Here is a 27,376-nt window from a genome sequence, read left to right on the forward strand (position 1 = left end):
ATACGCCACGCACTGTGCTATGAAGGAAATTATATCCGGAAACTACAGGCGTTGAATTCCAATAATTTAATTGACCAGTGTTCATTTTTGTGCAAGCGTTTTTCGTATCACCAGAACAACTTAGCCAATAATCCCACACCACTAAAATGGGTAAAGTAGCCGGGAAAATCAAAGGGACCTGTTTTGGTGGGTCAACACCTTATTTTATTAGCCTATCATATCGCTGATAGTTTTTAAATGTGTGGGGTTTTTTTTTTATTCTATTTTAGGTTATCATATCGCTGATAGTTTAATGTGTGGGTGTTGGTTTTTTTTTTATTGGGCCATTACCGTTACACCATTACAGACCTATGTTCATATTACAATATATTCAATCAACTACTATAATACAGACGCTGTTAGTTAAAATACTCGACTGGTCAATATTCAAAATCATCGCACACTATAGGCTAGAGACCTGTCATCGTCGCACACTATATAGTCCCCGCATCATCGCAAACTATAGACTAGAGACCTGTCATCATCGCATGTTCGTGATGTAGGTTTAGGTTTTTCAGATGTTTAAACTGATATATATAATAAAGCACATTAATTTACATCATGAAAGTGTTAATATCACTTTAAGGTTTTTTTAAGGAATGGAAAAGAGCTTCACTAGTAGTCCAATCATATAACGTAGCCTTCGTGCTTAATAAATAGTATCTGTAAACAATAGAGACCCCCCCCCCCTCCTCCCGTTCCCCTCCCTCTTCGCTGATAAGATTTGGGGAGTATTTGGTGGTCGAATGGTTAAACGCGTGCACTTTAGAGCATAAGGTCTGTCATTGGCGTCGTTTCGATTCCCCGTGTGTATATGATAAGGAGTAGGATCACCAGTCCAACCTCGTGGGTTTTCTCCTGGCCCTCTGGTTTCCTACTACTACGAATGATCTCTTCGCACAGGTTAATTATTGAAATAAAATTGAATCGTATCTTAGTCCCGAAATGACCTAGTTTGTATTGAGTTGACATTAAATCTCGCTCGTCGACGACCTAGATTAAACAAGTAACATTGTGCTGATTAAAACAGACACAGAGAAAAATAGGGTTTAAGCTAGACCAATATCCTCCTCTCTCTCTCTCTCTCTCTCTCTCTCTCTCTGATGCGATATAATTCCAGTTTAATGTGTGTTTTTTATTTTCTCCCACGATTAAAGCTACATGTATTAGTAAAGAATGCCGGTTTATTTGACTAGACTTTAACGCGATTGGATTGTATTGACTGGTTGATTATATTAGATTACAGGTTACAGGAAAAGACACGATCATCTTGATTCAATACCAGATTATTCTGGACCACTATCAAACATACTGCGTCTCGTATTCTTTGAATGGCAGTTAGTCATTTGGACACACTCAAATAAATAAGATATTATTTATGGATAACATTCTCTGTAGTCTGTTGCACTGCGTTATCAAGTATTTAAACAGCAAGGGTAAATTTGTCCATCTTCGGGCACGTGACTTTAGGATAAATGCCGTGATAGTTGGAGGGGTGGATTAATAGGTATCCTCCCAAAACTTATAATTAAGACACCCAATCTGATTAAAATAGAGATCTATATTTCGTTTCGTTTTTTTATATACTTTCGGTGACCTACACTACATGAAGATCTGACCGGTTGCAGTGAAAGGTCGCGTCAGGTGTCATACGTGCGGCTTTTGGCCTTATGACGTCAGACATTGATTAATCAATCAGCGTTGACGTTTCTAGTGGTTTACCCACAGTTCCGTGTACTGCACGCCAAAAACTAGCTGTAACAGACCGTTTCATTGGCTAATCCCTCACATCAACCAGAACGCGGGTTATATAACGAAATTTTGAACTATAAAAAACGAAACGAAATAGGATCTGTGTTTTAAGAGACCTTAAAACAATATTTATGGAGAGAGAGAGAAAAACAATATTTATGGAGAGAGAGAGAGAGAGAGAGAGAGAGAGAGAGTATGTTCTCGAGAGTTCGTGGTCTTCCGGCGTTGTTCCGGTGTGTGAGTCGTGTAGGACATAAAGTCGTTCGGATGGTGCAAAAACCTGGTGTGTACTTAAAAGAACCTTGACATTCTTCATTAGCCCAGTCGGTAGACTACATCTCATTTTGGAAAGAGAAATGGGATTTAACATCCACTCGACACAAACTAGGTCATTTCGGGAATAACACATGATTCATTTTTTTTAAAAATAATTCACTTGCGCGTAGGGGTCTTTAGCAACGAGAGCAAACCGGAGGACTCGGAGAAAACCCACGTGGTTGGGCAATATTTATGGTTGGGTGCACAGCACATTGGGCTAATGAAGACGGTTGGATCATAAGGCTTCGATTCCGGTGTTGGCCAAGAAAGATCAGCTGTTTAGACGTTCCGGTGGGACAAACTGAGGTCCCGTGTGCACATTGGTGTACACGTACAAGATCCCTTGGCAGTTGGAATTCGATATAAGGGTAGGCCATAGAGCCGTTGTCCGGGCATAATTTCCCTCGTAGTACACTGCATGGCGTATGCTTGTCTTCATCAGCCCAGTCGGAGAAGAACAGTAGAACGTTAAACATCATTTCATTATTGTCATTGATTGCTTGTTCAACATCGTAGGTTTTCTCTAGGTCCTCCGGTTTCCTTCCACTGTTACAAACCCCCTTCACGTATATAATAATAATAATAATAATAATAACTAGATCTGCTACTGTCCCATGCCGATATGAAAGCTTTCATATTCATCGTCACGTGTCATGCATTATATCAAGTATCTTAAAAGAAAAAAAACCAAGAACAAATAATTATCGAAATCGGTCAAAAACTCGCGAAGTTACAAGTCTAAATAAAGTGAGAAACATTGCACCCGGGGGAAAAAAATAATCTGAAAACTAAAAGGAAATAACTGAAACGTGTATTGCTATAATCGTAATGACCTCCCTTTCCAGAAGTTTTAGAAAAATGGATCAAGCCGTTTAAAAATGGGACGGATGAGAAAATGAAATGAAAATGGCGAGAAAGAACTACAAAAAAGGCAGGAAAATATCGAAAAATTAAATAAGATAACTTTGAACGGAAATAATATTTTTTGAATCAGATTGACCTCAGCTGTTCAAATATTTAGGTTAAATTAGTAAATTTTGAAAATGAAAGACATAAATTTTCCTGTAAACAACTTTGCTGGTAAGTAAAAGGTCAGAGGCGAAATTCGAAATTTTGAAATTTACAAATACCAAAAATTCGACCCTGATCCCCGCTATCATGAAATATATTAATTTCAGAAATAGGAGACGCATTGAACACACTACGGACTATTGTGTTTATTTTCACGTCCGTTAAATTGGATTTTTCGCTGTTTTTCATATTCAATTCAAAATGGTGACCATCAGTTGACCGAAATCAAAATGCTGCTCTGAACGTTTTTTTAGGCATTCCTTCAGGGATTCAGAAAATGTAACATCCATGTTTGCAAGTAAAATATCGCAAAAGCCTTAGGGATTTTTCACATTTCAAGATGGTGGCACTTCCGGTTCAATCCATAGATTTCACATTTTGTGTATCCATCAGCAATTTCTTAGCTAGTACAGATAAAAATTTCCGAGACAATCTGACTTATAATTTGTCGATTTTTTTTAAAACTTTGATCCTTATTTTCTCCCAGGGGAGACAACTTAGAAATTTCTAATGACATCGCTGAAGTTGGATCAATCAGATCTACTTACATTCCTAATTTCATGAAAATCGTACTAATGTTCAAAAAGTTGTCATGTTGGTTTTACTTCCGAGATGTGATGTCAATGACGTAATATTCGAATTTCGATAATCGGAAATAGCAGATTTAAAGTAAATATTTAATGGTACTTAGAGAAAAAAGAATTAGTAAAATAGATGAAAAAGTTAAAAAGTTAGCTATGTACTTCAATTTCTTCAACAGTAAAATTTCGGTGATTTCGGAATCGTAAAACATTATGAAAATATATTGATTCTAAATCCTTCATCCCTTCTTGGAAGGGAGCTAACTAGAAATGTATTAATTTCGGAAATAGGAGACGAATTCATGAAACAACAGCCTATTCCAAGTATTTCCAAACCATTAATACGCATCGTTCACTCGTAAGCAATATGGTCGGCACGGAAAATGTGAAAAGGGAAATCGAAATTTTCAAATATTCAAATACCAAAAATTCGACGTTGAGCCAGGCTATCCAGAAATGTATTAATTTCAGAAATAGTAGACGAATTCAACAAACTACGGCCTATTGTGTTCATTTACAAGCCCGTTAATGTAGATATTTCACTATTTTTCAAATTCAATTCAAAATGGTGACCATCAATTGACCTAAATCAATATTCTGCTCTGAACGTTTTTAGGCATTCCTTCAAGGATTCAGAAAATGTAACTCCCATTCTGTATGTAAAATATCGCAAAAGCCTTAGGGATTTTCACGTTTCAAAATGATGGCACTTCCAGTTATATCGATAGACGTCATATTTTGAGTACGCATCAGTAATTCCTCAGCTAGTACAGAAATTTCTTTTAAGGCAATCTGACCTATATTTAGTCTATTTTTTTTTAAACTTTGATCCTCAGTTTCTCCAAGGGGAGATAAGTTCGAGCATATTTAATGGTATCGTTGAAGTTGGATCAACCAGATCTACTTACATTCCCAATTTCATGAAAATCGTACTAATGTTCAAGAAGTGGTCATATTGGTCCCTACTTCCGGGATGGAAAGTCAATGACGTAAAATTCGAATTTCAAAAATCGAAAGTAGCAGATTTGAAGTAAATGTTTCAGGTACTCAAAGAAACAAGAATTAGTAAATTAGATCAAATAGTCATAAAGTTACAGCTATGAAGGTCAATTTTATCATCAGTAAATTTAGGTGATTTCCGATTCGTAAAACGTTTTGAAAATATATTGACTCCAAAGCCACCACCCATATTTGGAAGGAGGTTAACCAGAAATGTATTAATTTCGGAAATAGGAGACGAATTCGGGAAACGGCGGCCGACTTCAATTATTTTCAAGTCATTAATGGGAATTTTTCACTCGTAAACAACTTTGTCAAAAGCGAAATTCGAATTTTTGAAATGTTCAAATACCAAAAATTCAACCATGCGCCAGACCATGAGCCGAAATGTATTAATTTCAGAAATAGGAGACGAATTGAACATACTACGGCCTATTGTATTTATTTAAAAGCCTGTTAATAGGGGTGTCACAATCGGAACAAAATTTGGGGTCGGGTTGTTTCTGAGGCAAAATTTGTCACTGAAGACATTTATGAGATTATTTTACTTCTGTGACGTCATTTTCGGTTGGGGTTTATCTGATTTCCAAAATGGCCGCCAGAATTTGACGAAAAATTAATTTCCAGATAGTATGGGTGATTATCACGCAAGGTATGGCTTGTAATATATCATATATAAGGTTTTTTAGTAATTGAACTGAAAAAATAATCTCTAAAATTAGTTTCCCCAAATCCAAGATGGCGGAAATTCAAAATGGCAGCCAAAATTTACCTAAAATGGCTGATTTGTCAGATAAAAGTCATTTCACTCTTTGATATGATTTATAATATGTAATTTAAAGGATTTTCAGTGTCACTAAACTTAAAATTAATCTAAATATAACGGGGTTCCAAAATGGCGGAAATTCAAAATGGCGGCCAGAATTTCCCTAAAATGGTCGATTTTTCGGATAATCGTCATTTTTAAGTTTGATATAGCTACCATCTTATGGAGACATAATGTGTGGTGCATTTACGGTCTTATAAAGCTCTATTCTTACATAAAGAATTCTTGATTCGCACGGAAGTGTTTTAGCCGTGATCATTTTAAGTCATGCTTATGCCAAGATCTGGGTAAGTGTTAATTTAACTAGATATCAGAAAAGTACCACGTTTTCATAAATGTACTCTTTAGATAAATTGTACAATATTTATCAGTTCACTAGTTACGTGTTGACCTTTAACATCACACTTAGATCCTGTACGCTTTGTGTCTTACAGTCAATACATGTCATGAAGAACTCTTTAGACATAATTTCGTTTATAATACTTTACTCGTTTCTATTGAGTTGTTTAGCAGAAGTAACCCATGACAACAATATGTTGAGACGACTACGTAACAGAATAGGACGATTCAATGTTATTAAAATGACACAATGACAATTTTAATTTTATTACCAACCCTTTCACAATATTTGAATGAAATATCTCACACAGGGTGTTAATCTGTTTTCAGTTTCTATTCCAATTCAATAAAACATTTAATACATGTCTTGGCTTGATTCATTATTTACAATTTAATACGTTAATCGTGTATTTTAAATAATACAGTTCAAGAGATCAAAACATTTCCGAATTTATACATTCAACATTACACGTAGACCTAAATGTATTTTTCAAATACGTGTATAAACATTTATATGAAATATATTATAAACAGATATGCTATGACCAGCGTTGCCATTATTTTTATTATTCGACTGGAAAACTCCTGTCATTCACTCTGTCGTTCGACTGATCCATCATTCACGTTGTCATTTCCGAGTCTGAAATTTGGGGTATAGGGGTAGCTCATACCGGGGAGTAACATAGGCCAGGTGGCGTTAGTCTACCACTTCCGGTTTCGGAGTTATGACCCCCGAGCGAAGCCGGGCATTCTTCTAGTATATAAATAAATAAATCATCTTCATGGTCATCATCATCGTCATCGTCATCATCACTATTTAACACCAATCATCGTCGCCTGACAATTACCTTATCTATTCAAAGCGCTTGTTTAGTTTTAAATACTTGTGAACTTTACTAAAACTCACTTTGTTGAACGGGTTACTTTCGTTGGTATCGCCATATAGGAACGCTTTTGTATTTATGGATTTAAATGGGAGGGTATTTAATGTTGAGATACGCTGAGACGAATAATTTGGGCAGTGCAGAAAATAATGGTCGCTGTCTTCTTGAGTATGACCACAACTGCATGTCGGGTTATGTGAAATATGCATTAAAAATCTATGGAAGTTTAGAGCACTTTTACAATTACGAAGTCTGGAATGTATAATCTGAAATTTACGTTCTCCATAGTAACATCTTACTGACATCAATAAATACAAAAATATAAAATGGCTGATTTGTCAGATAAAAGTCATTTCACTCTTTGATATGATTTATAATATGTAATTTAAATGATTTTCAGTGTCACTAAACTTAAAATTAATCTAAATATAACGGGGTTCCAAAATCCAAGATGGCGGAAATTCAAAATGGCGGCCAGAATTTCCCTAAAATGGTCGATTTTTCGGATAATCGTCATTTTTAAGTTTGATATGGCGAGTGATATGCGATTTAAAGGGTTTTCTGTGTCACTCAACAACCTCAAAAGAAGAGTTTCCAAAATCCAAAATGGCGACCAGAATTTCCTAAAATGAACGATTTTTCAGATAATCGTCATTTTTTCGGTTTTGTATGGCTTGTAATAATGTCCTTTATTAGGTTTTCAAAGTCCACGAACTTGAAAATAACCTCAAAAATGAATTTTGAAAATGAATATTACCTCAAAAATGAATTTTGAAAATGAATATTACATCAAAAATGAATTTTGAAGATGGTAGATGATTGCTTAAAAATACAACAGGACAATCGTGAATTTTCCTATGGGATTGGCTTGTAATAGCAAAGAGTAGTAGTTATTTTGATGGTAACTGGAACTGTTATACTGGATCTCACATAAACAAGATTTAATATTATTCCAGCAAAACAGTGAGGTATATATATCCAGTTGTTAAGAATTTATCTATTGTTTATTCAGAAATGGTTCGAAATAGTGGTTCAGTGAGTAAGACTCGCTAAGAACGAGATCTGGGGTTCGATCCCTATGTTTGCTGAAAAAGTACCTTAGGATTTTCCAGTGTGGTTTCTCCTTGTCAGGATGCAGCACCGGGGGCTTCTCGAGAAACCAGGTTTATATGTACACGTTGACGTGCGCATACAAGAACCCTAGACAGTTGGAATTCGAAATAAGAGTACACCATAGTACCACTGTCTGGGCCAATTTTCCTCATAGCACACTGCTTGACGAATATCAATATTTATTAACTTTTGTTCAGAAGACTTATGTCCGGAAACCGTTTGTGGTATCATCTGGACAGATGAATTCATATTTGTCAGTCATGTATTTCATAAAGTGAAAAGTGTAAAATGAATCATCGAAGTCTCTGTGTCCGCAACTTGTGTGGTATGGTATCCACAGATCATATTCGTCTGTAATGTAATGCACACCAAGTTCTAAGTTAAAAATAATCATCACGAAAATAATTGGAAATGCATTTACGACTAGGTATCCCTAAAGTCATCCCCCACGATTTCCTCTTTTCTTATGTGTTGTTCTTACATGTAGAACTTGTTGTGAAATACGTAACTGACGAAAATGACCTGTGGATACAACATCTAGACTATACCACAAAAGTTACTGGACACGGAGTCTTCGATGCAAAAACGGACCACATTACCATTTCTGAACGAATAGGAGAACTTAAATTCTTAACGACTGGATATACCACAAATGATTCTCACTCCGGTAAAATGGTGCAAAGACAAAGGAGATGAAATTAAAAATGCGTCAGTTGGCCCCGTTGTATTGTTATGGGGGTTTTATGCATAAAAACAATTAAGCTACATTTATTGTGTCTTAAGGTTAAATTCTTTGAAATTCTAATTAGCTGACTGGTAAGTTCTGCACATGGTTTATTTATTGACAGGTAGATTCCTGGGTCAGGTCAAATTAAGTTGCCCTTAAAAAAGTATTACAATTTGCTATTATAAACCAATCCAAGAGAAAGATTGATGATTGTCCCTTTTTTTTCTGAAACAATCATCTTCAATTATCAAATTCAGAGAGAAAGAGAGAGAAATGGGGTTTAACGTCCACTCGGCACAAACTAGGTCATTTCGGGACTAACATATGGTTTAATTTTATTTACATAATTGGCTTGTGCGTAGGGGTCTTTAGCAGTGGGAGGAAACCAGAGGACCCGGAGAAAACCCACGAGGTTGGACAGGCGACCCTACTCCTTGCCACGTACAACCGGGGATTCAAAATCACGCCAGTCGACTCAATGACAGTCTTTATGATACAGCACGCGCATGCTAACCATTCAGCCATCCAACCCCCCTATCAAATTCAGTGACTCTGAAAACTTAATAGAGGACATATTACAAGCCATATCAAAACAGAAAATTGACGATTATCTTAAAAATTGATCAATTTAGAGAATATCTGGCCGCCATTTTTTTAATTTCCGCCATCTTGGATTTTGGAAACTCTATTTTAGATTGATTTTAAGTTCAATGACATTGAAAACCCTTTAAATTACGTGTTACAAACCATATCAAAGAGTGAAATGACTTTTATCTGACAAATCGGCCATTTTAGATAAATTTTGGTTGACATTTTGAATTTCCGCCATCTTGGATTTTGAAAACTCTTTTTTTCTTTAGATTAAGGTAGATTCCTGGGTCAGATCAAATTCAGTTGCCCTAAAAAAAACTATTACAATTTGCTATTATAAACCAATCCAATAGAAAGATTGGTGATTGTCCCTTTTTTTTCTGAAACAATCATCTACAATTATCAAATTCAGTGACTCTGAAAACTTAATAGAGGACATATTACAAGCCATATCAAACAGAAAATTGACGATTATCTTAAAAATTGACCAATTTAGAGAAAATCTGGCCGCCATTTTTTAATTTCCGCCATCTTGGATTTTGGAAACTCTATTTTAGATTGATTTTAAGTTCAATGACATTCAAAACCCTTTAAATTACGTATTACAAACCATATCAAAGAGTGAAATGACTTTTATGTGACAAATCGGCCATTTTAGATAAATTTTGGTCGACATTTTGAATTTCCGCCATCTTGGATTTTGAAAACTCTTTTTTTCTTTAGATTAATTTTAAGTTCAGTGACAGTGAAAACCCTTTAGATTACATATTACAAACCAAATCAAACTGTGAAATGACTTTAATCTGACAAATCGGCCATTTTAGCCGCCATTTTGAATTTCAGCCATCTTGGATTTTGGGAAACTAGTTTTAGAGATTATTTTTCAGTTCAATTACAACAAAAACCTTATATATGATATATTACAAGCCATACCTTGCATGAAAATCACCCATCCTATCTGGAAATTCATTTTACGTCAACTTTTGGCGGCCATTTTGGAAATCAGACAAACCCCAACCGAAAATGACGTCATAGATAAAAAAAATTCTAAAAATCGTGTTCAGCTAGCAATTTCGCCTCTGGAAATTGCTGGCCTGAAATGATTTGTAAAAAAAATGTCTTATTGTGACACCCCTACTGTTAATGAAGATTTTTCCCTATTTTTCATCAGTTGAAAATTCTGCTCTGAACTTCAAGGATTCAGAAAATATAACTCCCAAGTCTGTAAGTAAAATATCGCAAAAGCCTTAGGGATTTTTCATGGTGGCACTTCCAGTTCGATCAATAGACTTCATATTTTGTATACGCATCAATAATTTCTTAGCTAACACAGCATAAAGAATTTCAAGCAATCTGACATATCTTTTGTCGATTTTTTTCAAAAATTTGATCCTTAATTTCAAGGCAATCTGACATATATTTTGTCGATTTTTGTCAATTATTTGATCCTTAATTTCTCCAAGGGGTGATAAGTTATGATCTACTTACATTCCAAATTTCAAGAAAATCGTTCAGATTTTAAAGAAGTTTTCAAAGTTAGGGCTATGTAGGTCAATTTATATCATTCGAAAAATTCGGTGATTTCAAATTCATAAAAAGGTTTGACAATGGTTTTAATCCATAGCCACCACCCATTCTTTGGGGTCAAAGTTTCAGAAAGATCCCATGGTTAAATTCTGAGATATAAAATTTATGGGAAAATAACCAAAAAAAATAATAATCGTAACAGAAACAATATCATATGTAATATGAAAGCTTAATAATAATAATAACGAGGTTTTATATAGAGTCGTCTTCCTGTTGACACATGCTCAAAACGTTTTTAGTAATGACTCTACTGGTAAACCTGTTGAGACATGAATGTCTTTAGTGCGGACTTAAATTGATTAAAAGTCTGCTGATTCTTGATCTGTAGTGGAAGTTCGTTCCATAATATAGGACAAGCTGATCTGAAAGACCTATACCCATATGACTTTAAATTATATCTTGGAACAACTAGTGACTGTTTATTTTGAGAGTGAAGTGACCTAATAGGGTTGTAGTCATATAAGAGTTCAGATAAGTATTGAGGAGCTGCGTTATTGCGACATTTATACACTAATGTAAGTATTTTGTATTTGACTCGGGTCTCAGCATGTAACCAGTGTAAAGAAGCTAGCACATTCTGGATGTGATCAAACTTGTGTCCCTGTCACTATTCGGCCTGCCGTATTAAGAATTTTCTAGATCTTGGCTAGAAGTGCTTGTGGGATTCCAGAGAGTAAACTATTACAATAATCAATCCTTGATAAAATCAATGATCTCACAAGTTAGTCCGGGAGCCCAGTGAGATTTAATCGTAATATTGAGTCCAAAAGGTTTGAGGTCTACAACACATATTTTACCCCTAGATCATTTTGGAAAGCCAAGTCTTAAGTTTTGTAACCTGTGCATATACCTGGGAGCACTGTCCCTAACCCTCCCTTATTTAATGGGAGTTAAAATTCAATGTCCATCTACAATTTTTTTGCAAGCGTTTCACACTTAACACTAAGAAACAGAATGCATGACTTAAGAGCACACTATGTTGTGCTAATGCTACTTAAGAGCTTAATTAATTAGCACTAATTAGTGACCGTAATTAAAATTTAGAGTCCATAACTGAAACAAAGCCTAAAAGCTAGCTAACCAAGTCATGAAACCAAAAACATCACTTAAGAGCGACAAAAGTTGAACAAACCTTGCTTAAGACTCGTTCAAAGGTGACAAAGGTCACTAAAGAATGACCGTAATTAAAATTTAGAGTCCATAACTGAAACAAAGCCTAAAAGCTAGCTAACCAAGTCAGGAAACCAAAAATATCACTTAAGAGCGACAAAAGTTGAACAAACCTTGCTTAAGAGTGGTTCAAAGGTGTCAAAGGTCAAATTTTAGGTCACATAATGACGTTTGAATGGATTTGATTAAATTGTCTTGTCCGGGATTATTTTTCTTTCTAACACCATTTCTATGAGTTTCACTGCACAAAATGACTGCTTAAGAGCATGAAATGCTGTACTAATGCTACTTAAGAGCTAATTAATTAGCACTGATTTGTGACCATAATTAAAATTTAAAGTCCATAGCTGAAACAAAGCCTAAAAGCTAGCTAACCAAGTCAGGAAACCAACAATATCACTTAAGAGCGACAAAAGTTAAACAAACTTGGCGTAAGACTGGTGAAAAAGGTCATATTTTGGGCCACATTAAGACCAATTAAGCAATCAACCCATCAAATTGCTTATCTCTGCTAGCCCTAAATTGACGCGGAAAAACTATGTGACGAATCACTCATTCCTAGGAAATGAAATGCAAAAACTGTTAAGTTTCTCCATTTATTCGAAATATTGAGAATGGAAGTATAGAACTGGATAACTCTCTGGTTTTAAAAAAAAACCGCAGACAATTAAATTATGAATTAGTCCATATACGATTCGAAACATTTGTGTTCTCCTTTACATGGATATTTACGGGAAAAAAAGGTTATTTTCAGTCTATCAAGACCGGCTTGCTTATATTTACAAGATGTTTGTGCTAGATAAGATGTTAATTGCATCAAAACGTCCATTTAGGACAACATGTATACATTTAATAATACATATAACATAGAAAACACATACATGTACACACAACTAATACATTCATACATACATGCGATACTTTTGTTGGCTAATAGTCTTGTTTCATCTATTTTCATTCTATTATGGATAATCGCTCCTAAATATTTCCAATTCTAAATTAGATTTACTGTGGAGTGAGGCACGGATTTCGGAATGTGATGGTGTTTTAGGCGATTTCAACACCAGAGATGCTTCTTAAAGGAGGCATACAATCCCTGCGACCGACCCATGACAATTTTTAGATATCAAAAGTAGTTTAGAGCTGTGATTAATTACAATATTCGATTTGTGTATTCCATCAATGCTACTTCTATTTATATATATGCGAAGTGGATAATTATTTTGATATAATATTTGTATTGTCATCATTGTGTTCCATACATTTCTGTCTCCTCGTTAACTGTATGCTTTTTATCTTTTGTAATAATATTATATTGTTAACGATTGTAAATATGGATCTAGTACTGTCAAGCTTGATGTAGGCTATAGTAACCTGTGATTGTTTCCCCATAAAAACTGTGTTCTGTTAAATAAAAGGGTGTTGATAAGAAAATTTGTTCGCAAACTAATTGATAAGTCCACAATAAATAAATACTTTAATTTTAACAAGCACACACCTGAGACATTATCGACAATGCGAAAGTAATTTAAAGTCTAAAACAGAACAAAACAAGCCGTTCAATTTGAATTATTCGCGTATTTCACCAAACATAATAAACATGTATTATACATTAGCTAAATATGTCAGTTGCAGGTATTTCATTAGTTATATGTTGATCTATTAATTAGACATGTATTAACCTGACAAGACCATAATCAACCCTCAATAACATCTGATGGGCCTGATTTTACACAAATTTAAATCTGATCTGCTGTTCAACAATGCTTGGTGATTAACTGTAAAAATGGATAAGCGAGACTTGCCTATTATCGTTACAACATTAACAATGACAACTGAGTCTACAGTCTTATTGAAATGAGTTTTTTCTTGACTCAGAGTTCAGCAATTGTACTGAAATTTTCAGCATATTCTCTTGACATTATCTATTTTTAACCATTATAGCGCGAAGTGTCAGCTCTTTATCCAATCTTTCACAATAACACTTAGAATATACAATAAAACAAATTCAAAATTGGGCATATTACTTTATACTCATATTACATTAATAATATGTACTTTCCGACCCAATTTCGTCTCTTCAAAAGAATAGAGCTAATCACCCTTTTAACAGTTCACTCATTGAACTATGTCTGGAATTACTTCCGACCCAATTTCGTCTCTTCAAAAGAATAGAGCTAATCACCCTTTTAACAGTTCACTCATTGAACTATGTCTGGAATTACTTCTTTAAATCGAAAAATGCCTAAAAGGAAGTTTAGTCTCCTTCAATTTTAAAATTCCTTGTTGTACTGATAACTTTGCCATACTTTCAAGTGCATAATTATTGCTGACATCAACATTATTGTCATCCGCCTTTCGAAGAAAGCAGGGAACTATTAAAATGGGTCTGTTCGTCTGTCTGTTCATCAAGCCATTTTGGACACAATAACTCCTCTTCTAATTGAGGTAGAATTTTTAAACTTGGTGTAGGTGTTGATTATGTGAATGGCTTGATGGAGTTCAAAGATGCGCATTTTATGTTTAGGATCAGCAATTTGATTGGTCATAATGTGGCCCAAAATATGACCCCTGTCACCAGTCTTACGCCAAGTTTGTTTAACTTTTGTCGCTCTTAAGTGATATTGTTGGCTTCCTGACTTGGTTAGCTAGCTTTTAGGCTCTGTTTCAGCTATAGACTCTAAATTTTAATTATGGTCACAAATTAGTGCTAATTAATTAGCTCTTAAGTAGCATTAGTACAGCATTCCATGCTCTTAAGCAGTCATTTTGTGCAGTGAAACTCATAGAAATGGTGTTAGAAAGAAAAATAATCCCGGACAAGACAATTTAATCCAATCCACTCAAACGTCATTATGTGATCTAAAATTTGACCTTTGACACCTTTGAACCACTCTTAAGCAAGGTTTGTTCAACTTTTGTCGCTCTTAAGTGATAGTTTTGGTTTCCTGACTTGGTTAGCTAGCTTTTAGGCTTTGTTTCAGTTATGGACTCTAAATTTTAATTACGGTCATTCGTTAGTGACCTTTGTCCTTTGTCACCTTTAAACGAGTCTTAAGCAAGGTTTGTTCAACTTTTGTCGCTCTTAAGTGATATTTTTGGTTTCATGACTTGGTTAGCTAGCTTTTAGGCTTTGTTTCAGTTATGGACTCTAAATTTTAATTACGGTCACTAATTAGTGCTAATTAATTAAGCTCTAAAGTAGCATTAGCACAACATTGTATGCTGTTAAGTAATGCATTCTGTTTCTTAGTGTTAAGTGTGAAACACTTGCAAAAAATTGTAGATGGACATTGAATTTTAACTCCCATTAAATATGGGAGGGTTAGGGGGAGCGCACCCAGGTATATGCACAGGTTACAAAACTTAAGACTTGGCTTTCCAAAATGATCCAGGGGTAAACTCTGTGTTGTAGACCTCAAACCTTTTGGACTCAATATTTTGATTAAATCTCACTGGGCTCCCGGGTTAAGTAGTTTACAAGCGTCAGCAGTGAGATATTCTCTGATGTTGCATATACATCGTAGATGATATAGAGAATCTCCTACGAGTCTTTTTTTACTTTATCGACGAGTGTTGATATTTTTTGATATCAAAAAAGACGAGTAGGAGATTTTATTTATCACCCAATCCTTCCTTACATGCAAAAATAAATAAATATAATTCTTTGTTATAGATTTCACTTTTACTGAACCTGATTACATTACAGCATGGTGATACATCATTTTTCAACAGCAAGTTAACCATCAAGGTCAAGTAAATAAAAATATGTTCATTTTTAAACAAAAAAAAAAGAAGTTACTTTTAATAAAAAAAAATGAACTATTCTTTCAAAATAAAAAAAGAGTTTCTTTTTAACTGACCAATCAAATTCAGTAGATTATGAAATTTATCACACAAGCGATATCTTCTGTAGAATGTATTATTGGGTGATAAAGTAGCATGAGTTTCCATTGTCGGAAAGGGATCAAATCACAAAAAAATAACTAAGACGCCGTGCTTATAACAAAATGAAGTGCGACGGGGAAAGGGCATGTAAAAAAATATATATATATAATTGTTATCACAAATTTAGCTGTGGTTTTACTCACTATTTCTATTAACGTAAGTGCAGGTTGACCGCAAGACGCACAAACAAACCCGATAAGACAAACCTGGAACACAAACTACACAGACATTGCAAGAAATAAACAATAAATATCAAAGCTAATACCGTCTTCATAAGCCCTCTCGGAGCAGAAAAGTAAGACGTTTAATTATCTTTCTTGCAGTGTTGTCGATTGAAGTTGACGTCGACGAACACACTAAAGCAAAGATACGCTAAACAGTAAATCTTATACAAGAACCGATAGGAAAGCAAACATGGATAGATAAACCAGCACGCGGCAGTTTTCATCAACTCTTCCTTGAAGTGTCAAATTTGACAATGAACCCCTCCCACGTGTATGGCGCTATCTGTGAACATACTCTCAAAGCATGTCAAATATCCATGACTATTTATCATATCGCAACCTGCATAGGTATTTGCGTTTCAATATCCTCTACTTTTAATGTCCACTTCAGACAAACTAGCTCATTTCGGGACTAACATATGGTTCAGTTTTATTTCAATATTTCGCTTGGCGTAGGGATCTTAAGCAGTGGGAGGATCCGAAAAAAAAACAACACTAGGTTGGACAGGCGACCCTACTAAATGTTACGAAACAACGCCACTGGACTGAATGACAGATCGTATGATTTAAAACGCACTTGTTAAACCATTCGGCAACCCAACCTACCTAATATCAAACAGAAAGACATCGTCTTTAAATTCATATCCTGACTGACCCGACCAAATATAGAAAGCTCTTGGCGTAAATAATATGGATATCTATATCATGTCAATACACACGGGTCTAATTATATCATTCGATTTTATTAAGATGAAATTACTTGAAGTCGCGTATTTATCTCCTTCGACACCCGACTCCTGGTTAGGTCTAAATATGAAGGCCAACTTCAGATTTCTTCAAGGTCGCCAGATGTAAAAGGCGTTAGAGCACTTGATTGTCGACGAGATTGTGGATTAGGGTTAGAGTAAGGGCTGGGACTAAGTCTAGGGATAAGTGTAGGGGTAGCGCTCTCCCTGTTTACATCTCGTGACCTTTGACCAAATTTGCATTTGGTCTTAATATTTAGACCTACCCCCCCCCCCCCCCTACACAAACATACACCCCTCCACTTATATTAATTAGATCTTATGTTGGTTCCAGAATAAACTGTATTGCCTGAACATGAAAACCCATTAGTCGCTAACCTGGATGTCTCGTGTTGGCTAAAAAGTTCTTCGTGGTTTACCGGCGTTGTTCCGGTGCGCGAGTCGTGTAGGACATAAAGTCGTTCGGATGGGACGAAAACCTGGCGTGTACGTAAAGAACCCTTGACATTCTTCATTAGCCCAGTCCGTAGACAAAACTTGAACAGTACGTCAATTTACAACTACATGTACATCCCATTTTGGAAAGAGAAATTGGGTTTAACGTTCACTCAACACAAACCAGATCATTTCGGGACTAACATATGGGTCAATTCTATTTCAATAATACGCTTGCGCGTAGGAACTTTAGCAGTGGTAGGAATCCGGTGAACCCGGAGAAAACCCACGAGGCTGGACAGGCGACCCTACTCATTGTCACGTACATGTGGGAAATCGAAACCACGCCACTTAAATCCAGGACAGACCTTATGATTTAACGCGCACGTGTAAATCATTCACCCCCCTCCCCTTATTTGTTAATGGTTGTTAAAAGTACTGATCCTCTCTAAGTCAGCTTTTACATAATCTTCGAAATTGAAACACGAATTAGAATTCAATATTGGCCCAATTCAATCAGTATTATCTTACTGTGAAAATATGGATTCCTAATATCCAATATTTAAGACATAATCAACATCTCAGAATCAGTACTCGACGTCGTGTACTCTATAGACGTAATGGTTTCGAGCGACATTTGTAATGAACAAATAATCAAATCCCAGAAGACAATGCGGAGATAACCTAAAATGGATGATTCACAAACGACAAAATAATAATGAACAAATAAACATACAACTAAGCAGACGTAAACAACCACCTTTCAATTTTGACTGTTCGCGTACTTCACGATATTACAGTAAAAACTAAATAAAAAAAACTTTAAAAAGTAAATCACTTTATAACCATTCATATTACATTAATAATATGTGTTTTTAGGCCATTTTTCGTTTATTTTAAGTTTTAAATGAAGAGATCTTGTCACCTACGGCCACATCAATATTCAAGTACATTTATTGCGGACGTCAACGCCCCATCCTGAATTGAACATCAAATCAGTATAAATTTAGTGTAATCATGGACCTACCTTTAAAAATGGTTAATCCACGGGAGTCAATCACAATTCATTTAGAACGTATGCGGGACGCGTGCGTCGTCCGCTGGCCAGTATGTCGTCAGCTGTGAGATGTCGTCTGCTGTACGATGTAAAATGAAATGAAAGGAAAGGGGGTTTAACGTCCTACTGTTCTGCCCCGACTGGGATAATGAAGACTGCCTGCGATGTGTCGTCTGCTGTGCGATATGTCGTCTGCTATGCGATGAGTCGTCTGTAACGTCTCATGTCTTGAGATATTTACTAGAGATTAGAGAAAACCAACATTGGAACCAGTCAATAAATCAATACAAGACTCCCAAGACTTTCATTCATAGATTCTGTGCCAAGTTTAGACTCCGACTAATTATAGATCAAAAACCTACACTCTCTAGTTCTAATCGAGATATAATTTCCTCCGTGTTTTCTAATTCAGTTAATTTGCGATAAAAAATAGTCGAAGAAGTAATTTTGATGTCGCTCGGGTCTGTAAATATGTGCTAATGCATGCGAACACATCCTTAAATGACGTACTATATTTTCAGAAGATTAATTATCGTCCGTTTCGTTCAATTTTCTTTCCGAGAGTAATTTCGGTGTCCCCTAGTCTGTCTTGCCTATCAATAATATGCCATGCGGGGTCGAGTATTTTTGAAAATGTGTTGCCAGCCAACATCTCAAAATACCTCACGATAAAATGCCAGGCTTTATCCGTTGTAAAGATCCCCTTCCGATCATGTTCGCCGTATCGCATTCAATTATAAAACAGCTGTATTCGGGACAACCGAAACGTCATAGAGGAAGAAATTCATGCCGATCATTACAGCTCCGTTATTGCGTCAATGGCAGGTTGCCACTTGCTGCGTCTTGCATGTAATGAAAGTTTGTCACTAACTACGTCATTCATGTTGTTATGAAACATTGTCACTAGATGCGCCATTCATGTCTTAATGGAAGTATGACACTAGCTGTGTAGTTCATGTCGTAATGGAAGTATGACACTAGCTGCGTCGTTATGAAAGTTTTTGTAATATCAACACAATATTTCGCTATAATTGGGACTATACCATATGGTTATGATCACGTCTACAATGCTAACAAGGGGAATCTTGCACGGACAGCGGTGTTGTCGGTTATTCAGGGGTTCTTGCGCACCAATTAGTACACGAGCGGGACACTGATATTCATCACATTTGAATGACGTAGTCAACATTTTTTATGAACAGCAACAGCTATTCAATACATTATATCTCAACACCGTTTTTATGAACAGCAATTATGTAATCGGAATTAAAGTTGTATCGTTGTGTATATATATATATATATTATACTGTCCATCTTTATACAATGATATTATTTATGAATAGTCCCAAGTCGGACAAAAAGTACTTTAAAATATTCAAATGTTATTAAACCAGTGTTGAAATCAGTTTTTGTCGGCATACCTTTTATCTTTTCATCGTTTACCTTGAAACAAAGTGGTGCAGCTTTACTGTTGTGCTCATATTTCTATGCAATCGGAATTAAAGTTGTGTCGTTCTTTGTATATACAACTTTAATGCCGATTACATAATTGTATGCATTGCATCTTACAGACGAACTCTAAATCACTGAGGATTTATGGACTCGCGGAATGTCGCCTTGGAAAACCTGAGCGTATAAGTGTCCCCAACATGTGAACATTGTTGTTTAGAATCTTTTTGATGAAAGTTTTTAGTTTTATCACATCTAGGTACTTTATATAGTGTAATCTATTAGAAGACCTGTGTATGAAACTAGTACATAATGTTAAACGTGCAGAGAATCGACGAGTGAATGACACTATTAAAACTTGAAACGATCGATCAAAAACATCCTTAACTCATCGGCAGTTTAAACCAATGTATGGTATCTTTAACATCACACGTTTAGCTTAGATTTGTTTGGTTTTTCAATATAAAACATGCAGGAATGGGTGCAACCAGATTAACTCCTTTTTTAGAATGTGATTAACTTCAAACGGTAGGAAAGTGAGGTATCCGGGGGTTGACCTAATTGCACTCGAGGTAAATATGGGACATACCATTGTTCGGTGTTCCGATGTATGTGACGTATGTTGATCAATCGACCGAATGTTGCTTTTATCAGCCAATACAAACACCCGTTTCAAAATACCATACCGTCTTTATCAGCCATTGCAAACATGCCTTACATCTCAATCTATTGGAGTTGAAAAACAAATTATTTATTAAATGTCGCATAATGTTCGGTAGTTTTCAATTAGAAACATGGATTTCATCAGACTAGTTGAAATGGGGTTTAACGTCCTACTTATCTGCACCAACCGGGTTAATAAAGAGAGGTATACGCAAAGCAGTGTGCAGCAGTGGAAATTTGTCCGGAGAGCGCGGCTGGGTTGTGCTCTTGTTTCGAATTCCAACTGGCAATGTTTCTTTTACATCATGCGCCATTGCTTTAGCCAAGACCGAGATATAACCCGGGACATCGTGGCCATCATGATCCCTGGAGATCATCCTTGTTAGCGAGCCGGAACCACGGTGACTCGTTCAATTAAGATGCTGGCTCGCTGGTCCGTAGGTTCAGATTCGTCGCCGGCGTGCACGTACAACAACCCTTTACAATTGGCATTCGGTATAAGAGTAGGTCGTAGCGCCGCTGTCAGGGAAAGATTTCCATCATAGCACACTACTCATGACGTATACCCGTTTCCATTATTCCAGTCGGTGCAGAATAGAAGGGCTTTAAACCCCATTTCATTGATAGTGGTCCAGTAACGTACCAGTTACTGTGGTGGTAGGTACTTGAAATTGTCAAGGGGTTCGGGGACGTTAAAGGGGACTACAGATGACCTCGTATTAAATTTCAGCCGAATCGATAAAAAAAAACCTTTTCATTTTAGTTACTGGTGAGAGGTACGTTTTTGCTATCGTCGCCATTTTGTTTGTTGGCTACTTAGACTCGAATAACAAGACACCAAGACGAATTCCTACTCGAAGAGCTTCCTGTCTAACGTTGCAGTTCATAATAGTAATAATAATTTTCGTCAGGGTCAGTTATACCACGTTCGATGTTTGAAAGGAAGTGAGCGTAAGGCAGGGCGCTCAGTGTGTGGAAATTGGTTTTAGTGACTTGTTATTTGAGTCTAAATAGTCAAGAAGAAAAACGGCGACGATCGGAAAACCAGAAAATAAAAGGTCGGTAAAATGAAAAGTAGGGATACCTTAGTGAAATACTGGCATTTCATTTCACTTGTTAGCGAGCCAGCACTTTATTCACCGAGTCACATTGACTTCACAATATCACAAAGACGACACAAAATCAATACACCACGAGAGACAGTAAAATATAATTTAATATTGTTGACAACCCCTCTATAATAAAAATAATAATTAATAATATCAAATTGACAGTAAGAGGAAACCCGAGCTGTTTTAGATATTGTATAATAACATCTACACCTACACGTGTCTATCTCAAAACTATAAATAGTCAAGTTAATAGAATGATATTTACAATACATACTTGACATTTCTAAGTAAGAACTGGGAATCAACAGGGGACTGACATCCCGCCATCTTTAAATCGACTGGGGTGTTATTGTATCAGACAAATCTCACAAAAAGCTGACATTATCCCAAAATGTTTTTGTTTTTTTCTTTTTTTTTTAAAGACGTATTATGTTATATATTTAGATATATAACATGTCTTTCTCGCTATAGTAGTTCAAAAATAGATAATAAAAAATAACTTTATTCTCAACGAAGTTATGGGGTTTCAAGTTTTGACAAGATGTAGAGTTGCTACGATAATATAGTACTACTCCGCTCCGGTGTAATAATATTGCTAGAATTTTTGCTCTTGAAATAAGATGGTTTTATATTTCATTAATTAATATCTTTGGCAAGTTAGTAATTTCAAACATATTCACATATATAGTGTGTACTATGCATTATTATTCCTGGTAAGACAAACGTCTTAAGAAACTGGAAGACGTAAATACACAACGTAAAGCAGAAGTAAGGACAGCTAGAGACGAATTCTAGACGATCACAAGGCTACAGAAATATGTAGTAAGAAAAGATGCATGGGTCGTATGTAGGATGTGGCGACCAGTTTCCGACATATTCCCGCTCTCCACGTCAGACAGAAGACCCATGGTGCTACACCGGCTGAGCTAATGAAAACGGTCATATAAACAGTGTGCTATGAAGGAAATTTTGCCGGGACAGCGGCGCTATGGCGTATACTTATATCGGATTCCAACTGCCAAGGGATCTTTTACACGCACGCCAATGTGTACACGGGATCTCTATTTTTAGCCCCATCCGAACAACTATACGTTGTCCGTTGCTAGGCCCTTGGGTCCTGCATCACTGACAATCCCGATAAATTTTCTCGGTCAACGCAGAGATAGAAAACGGGACCTACGGGTTAGCGAGCCAACATCTTACTCACCGAGCAACCGTGGCTGTCCTACAAACCGTGATATTTAAAATTATGTCATTTCAAGACCGGATATCACTAAGCATCCCTAACTTGTCAGGGGTGGGGTGAGCATCACTAACTTGTCGAGTGGGGGGGGGCATCACTAAGTATGATATGGGAGAAGAAAGACAATATCTGTCTAACTATGATATGGAAAAGACTAACAGCAATATTGTATATTGATATATGTTCTGTTCGTCTGACAAGTATGTAAATTCAACGATCAGTGTGTGAAGGATTTGACAGTAATTGATGTTCAGTATTTTTTTGTCTGGCAACATGCTCAATATCTTATACAATATGCTACACCACCTTCAATATACTACACAGTATACTACACCACCTTCAATATGCTGCACAATATACTACACCACCTTCAATATACTATACCACATTCAATATGCTACACAATATACTACACCACCTTCAATATACTATACCACATTCAATATGCTACACAATATACTACACCACCGTCAATATACTACACCACCTTCAATATACTATACCACATTCAATATGCTACACAATATACTACACCACCTTCAATATACTACACCACCTTCAATATGCTACACAATTTACTACACCACCTTCAATATACTATACCACAATATACTACACCACCTTCACTATACTACACCACCTTCAATATACTACACCACCTTCAATATGCTACACAATTTACTACACCACTTTCAATATACTACACCACCTTCAATATGCTACACAATATATTACATCAACTTCAATATACTACACCGCCTTCAATATGCCAGCCAACCTCGTGGGTTTTCTCCGGGTCCACCGGTTTCCTCCCACTGCTAAAGACCCCTACGCGCAAGCGAATTAATGAAATAAAATTAACCATATGTTAGTCCCGAAATGACCTAGTTTGTGTTGAGTGGACGTTAAACCCCATTTCTCTCTCTCTCTCTCAATATGCCAGTCTAGTCGATCGGGTGGGATAAAAAATATCGATGCTCGGTGTACACGTAAATAAGTCATGTCAATTGGCATTGAAACGCAAACTGTCCTGCCAACATTTCCCTCAAAGCAACCTGGAAGATGTATGTAGTTCGTTGTGGCTACCCTTTGGCAGTTGGGGTATCCTGAAAGACGTATGTAGTTCGTTGTGACGACCCCTTGGCAGATGGGGTAGTCTGGAAGATGTATGTAGTTCGTTGTGCCGACCTCTTGACAGATGGAAGTCGATGAAGCACAGGCGAAAACGCCATTGTCCTGATACGATATCCCTTAAAGCAAGGGCAGGCCAAAAATGAAAGGAAATGGATTTTAGCGTCTTACTCTTCTGCTCCAACTGGGCTAATAATGAAGACGGGTATACGCAACACAGTGTGCTAAGAAGGAAATTTTGCCAGGACAGTGGCGCTAGGAATTCCAACTGCCAAAGGATTTTTTACGTACAGGTCAATGTATACAAGGGAACTCGGGTTTTCGTCACATCCGAAAGGCTAGATAGCTGTCCTTGTCAGGTTCTCCGTCCTGCACCACTGAAAAGGGGAACCCACACCGGAAAATCCCGACCTGCAGACTAGCGAACCAGCGTCTTACTCACTTAGGCATCATCCCCCCCCCCCAATGGTTAGTGCACACAACTAGGACATTAAATCTTATTTTATTTCATTTCATTCTGGGCTGCTGGTGATATCAATGTCCGTCCTTCTTTCGTTATATTAGGCCCAAGTTCATGACATTGGCCACGTTAAATGGTTATGGCGATCCCTTGTCTTACAACATAAGACATGATCTCTGGCTTTATCTTATCTTAAAACTAGAATCAGTAAATAGATAAAAAAAAAAAGGTGTTCACTTTATAAACGACACTGGCTATTGTTACAGATCACGACACCATGTTACCAATTATTTTCTTACTTGTGGCATTTTCAGGTAAATTTATCAATGTATTTTCTCGTCAACATTTCCCCCAATAAAAATCCCATGCTTTTATATATTTTGAATAAGAATATAAGAAGGCACACTATCGGCAGCTGATGTGATGTGGTTATGGACGTCGGGAGCCGCGGTGGATCAGTAAGTAAGACGTTGACTCGCTAACCTGGAGGTTACGAAATCGATCCCTGCGTTGGTCGAGAAAGTTCATCAGATTTTCCGGCGTGGTCCCCCCTTGTCAGTGGTGCAGGAAACAGGGCCTGGTAAGGGACAACGAAAAATAAGGTCTAATGTACACATTGGCGTGCACGTTAAAGAAACCTTGCCAGTTGAAATTCCATCTAAGAGTAGGTCGTAGTGCCGTTTCCCGGCCAAACTTTCCTTCACAGCACACTAAATGGCGTATGCTCGTCTTCATTAGCCCAGTCGGAGCAGGACAGTAGTACGTTAAATCCCTATTTCATTTCATTTATTGTCATCAAATATAAAGAACTTTATATATAATATGTTTTCTTTATTTCAATTAATAGCTGCCAATTGTCAGATTAGTAGTCGTCTCGATTCGCACTTTTGTAGAAGATTATTAGAAAGAGATTGTACTTCGTTTCCTAAAGTCCCTGAATGTGGTACAGATGGTGTTACCTACATTAACCAGTAAGTTTTCTTTAACATGTGGTATCTCTTCTACATCCAGACCTCCTCGTCATGGAATGTGGTACGGTGGGTGTAACATTAACCAGTCAGTTATCTTTAACATCTCTTTAGTATCTCTTCTTCTACATCCAGACCTCCTCGTCATGGAATGATGTTACCTACATTACTTAGGAATTAAACGAATAATTATCAGTACTTGACGGCTGTGGCTATTTACCACATCTCATAAGCAAGAATTTTAAAATAGCCTTCGACTTGCAGGCCGTAATTATCATTCGCTATTAGTTACTCCCGGTTTGTTGTTTTGGAGATCTGGGGATCTGGGGTTACTACACATTTTATGTAACTACAGAACGTGAGAGAGAGAGAGAGAGAGAGAGAGAGAGAGAGAAATGGAGTATAAAGTCCACTCGACACAAACTAGGTCATTTCGGGACAAACATATGTTTTTTAATTTATTTCAATAATTCGCTTGCGCGTAGGGGTCTTTAACAGTGGGGGGAAACCGGAGGACCCGAAGAAAACCCACGAAGTTGGACAGGCGACACTACTCCTTGTCACGTACAACCGGGGATTCGAAACCACGCCAGTTGACTCAATGACAGTCAATGACACAGCACACACGTGCTAACCATTCGACCATCCTACCCCCCCAACCCAATTTCAAAGAATATGATAACATTAATATCTCAGAGTAGGCAAATTTGACACCTCGTATTGCCAAACATCCAGACCCTTTCGTGGATCTGTTTCAGTACCTCCACAGAGTTCGCATTTTTTTTCTGTAGCTTAGGTCGGTAAATAAATCTCAGAAAATTTGCTTACAGCCTGATATTTACAATTCAAATGGAAAGGGTTTTTTAAAACAAAATTGATGGGTGTCGTGTTCTCGGGGATTTGGCCGACTGCAAACGTTCGCTACGCCAAACGATCTCTCCGTCCTTCCTTACTAATCGTTGAACTCACTACTTGCAAGACGAATAACAGAAATATAATTACTTTCCCTTTAGCATGAACATTTATACATCATTTAATCTGAACATTATAAAATTCTCGGGTAATTAAACAGACGCTGTATCCCACCTGGGCCCACCATCGGTATATTCCCCATACCCTGCTCATGCTGAAATACCTGAAAAGGTCCCAGCTAATATGAATTTGTTTTTACACAGATGTGACTATACTCAAGCCAGATGCAAGGGTATCCATACAGATATAGCCCATAAAGGTAGCTGTACACCAACCAGTACTAATCAGACAATGCCTGGTTTTAATGGTGATCAAGCAGCTTTAGATTATCTCTGTATTCAACTTTCTCACGAGGAATGTCCCACAACAATTGATGAAGTGTGTGCCACAGATGGCGTCACTTATCAAAACATGTAAGTAGTATTTAAATATGTTCAACCAATCATTATGGTCCTTGACGTCACCTTAGCCATCTTAGAATTATGACATCATATCAATCCTTCAACAGACGCGCAAGAGGCCAATGAACTAACATCTCGCGTTTCGTATCTATCGTATTTGAATTGTTGGAGCAGCACGAATAGAAGAACATTTAAACGTATGAACAGTTCCTACTGTAACATATGTTTCCTGTTGGTCAACTTAAAGTCAGAGATTGTCATTTGCATTTGTTCGAAAATATCAAATTTCCACGGCTTAGTCCACTCTGAAATATATTCAATTTGATTATGGAAACAAAATATCAACAACAGGTTATCTCCCGGCTTGGATTCCATCGGATTAAAAATAAATACCCATCTAAATATTCTATCACATGCGTACTGGAGCCCAAATGTTGATCAATTCTCAATTCATCATTTGTAAATAATGAAATTATTTCTGACTAATATTCCATACACTGATTCCACTTTCTCAATATTATAAGTTTTCAAAGAATTTTAAAGGAGCTAATTCTCTATTCATTGGCACCT

At 36.6% G+C, this 27,376-nt stretch overlaps 1 protein-coding gene and 1 long non-coding RNA gene across 6 annotated transcripts in view; one reads left to right on the top strand and one right to left on the bottom strand.

The window, feature by feature from the left end:
- The window catches only part of LOC126829367 (beta-1,3-galactosyl-O-glycosyl-glycoprotein beta-1,6-N-acetylglucosaminyltransferase), a 66,585-nt gene that overhangs the window by 8,987 nt on the left and 30,222 nt on the right, over positions 1 to 27,376 (bottom strand). Inside the window, exon 1 of one of the 3 annotated variants that reach the window (XM_050559181.2) lies at positions 18,378 to 19,056. The exons of 1 other annotated variant lie outside the window; for it this stretch is intronic. The gene's annotated coding sequence lies outside the window, so the exon portion shown is untranslated. Of the gene's footprint in view, positions 1 to 111; positions 138 to 18,377; positions 19,057 to 27,376 lie in introns of those variants that run through there. One more of the 3 variants, XM_050559183.2, reaches the window with a different exon arrangement.
- Positions 11,076 to 26,748, top strand: LOC126829383 (uncharacterized). Of its 3 annotated transcripts, none has more exons than XR_008788970.1 (4): positions 11,076 to 11,342; positions 15,674 to 15,753; positions 25,313 to 25,436; positions 26,609 to 26,748. It is a non-coding gene; the product is annotated as an uncharacterized LOC126829383 (long non-coding RNA). The 3 variants fall into 3 exon arrangements; XR_007683373.2 differs by having other exon boundaries at positions 15,674 to 15,748; XR_007683372.2 differs by lacking the exon at positions 15,674 to 15,753.

The sequence above is a fragment of the Patella vulgata genome, chromosome 8 (assembly GCF_932274485.2).
Source record: "Patella vulgata chromosome 8, xgPatVulg1.2, whole genome shotgun sequence".
Taxonomy (NCBI): domain Eukaryota; kingdom Metazoa; phylum Mollusca; class Gastropoda; family Patellidae; genus Patella; species Patella vulgata.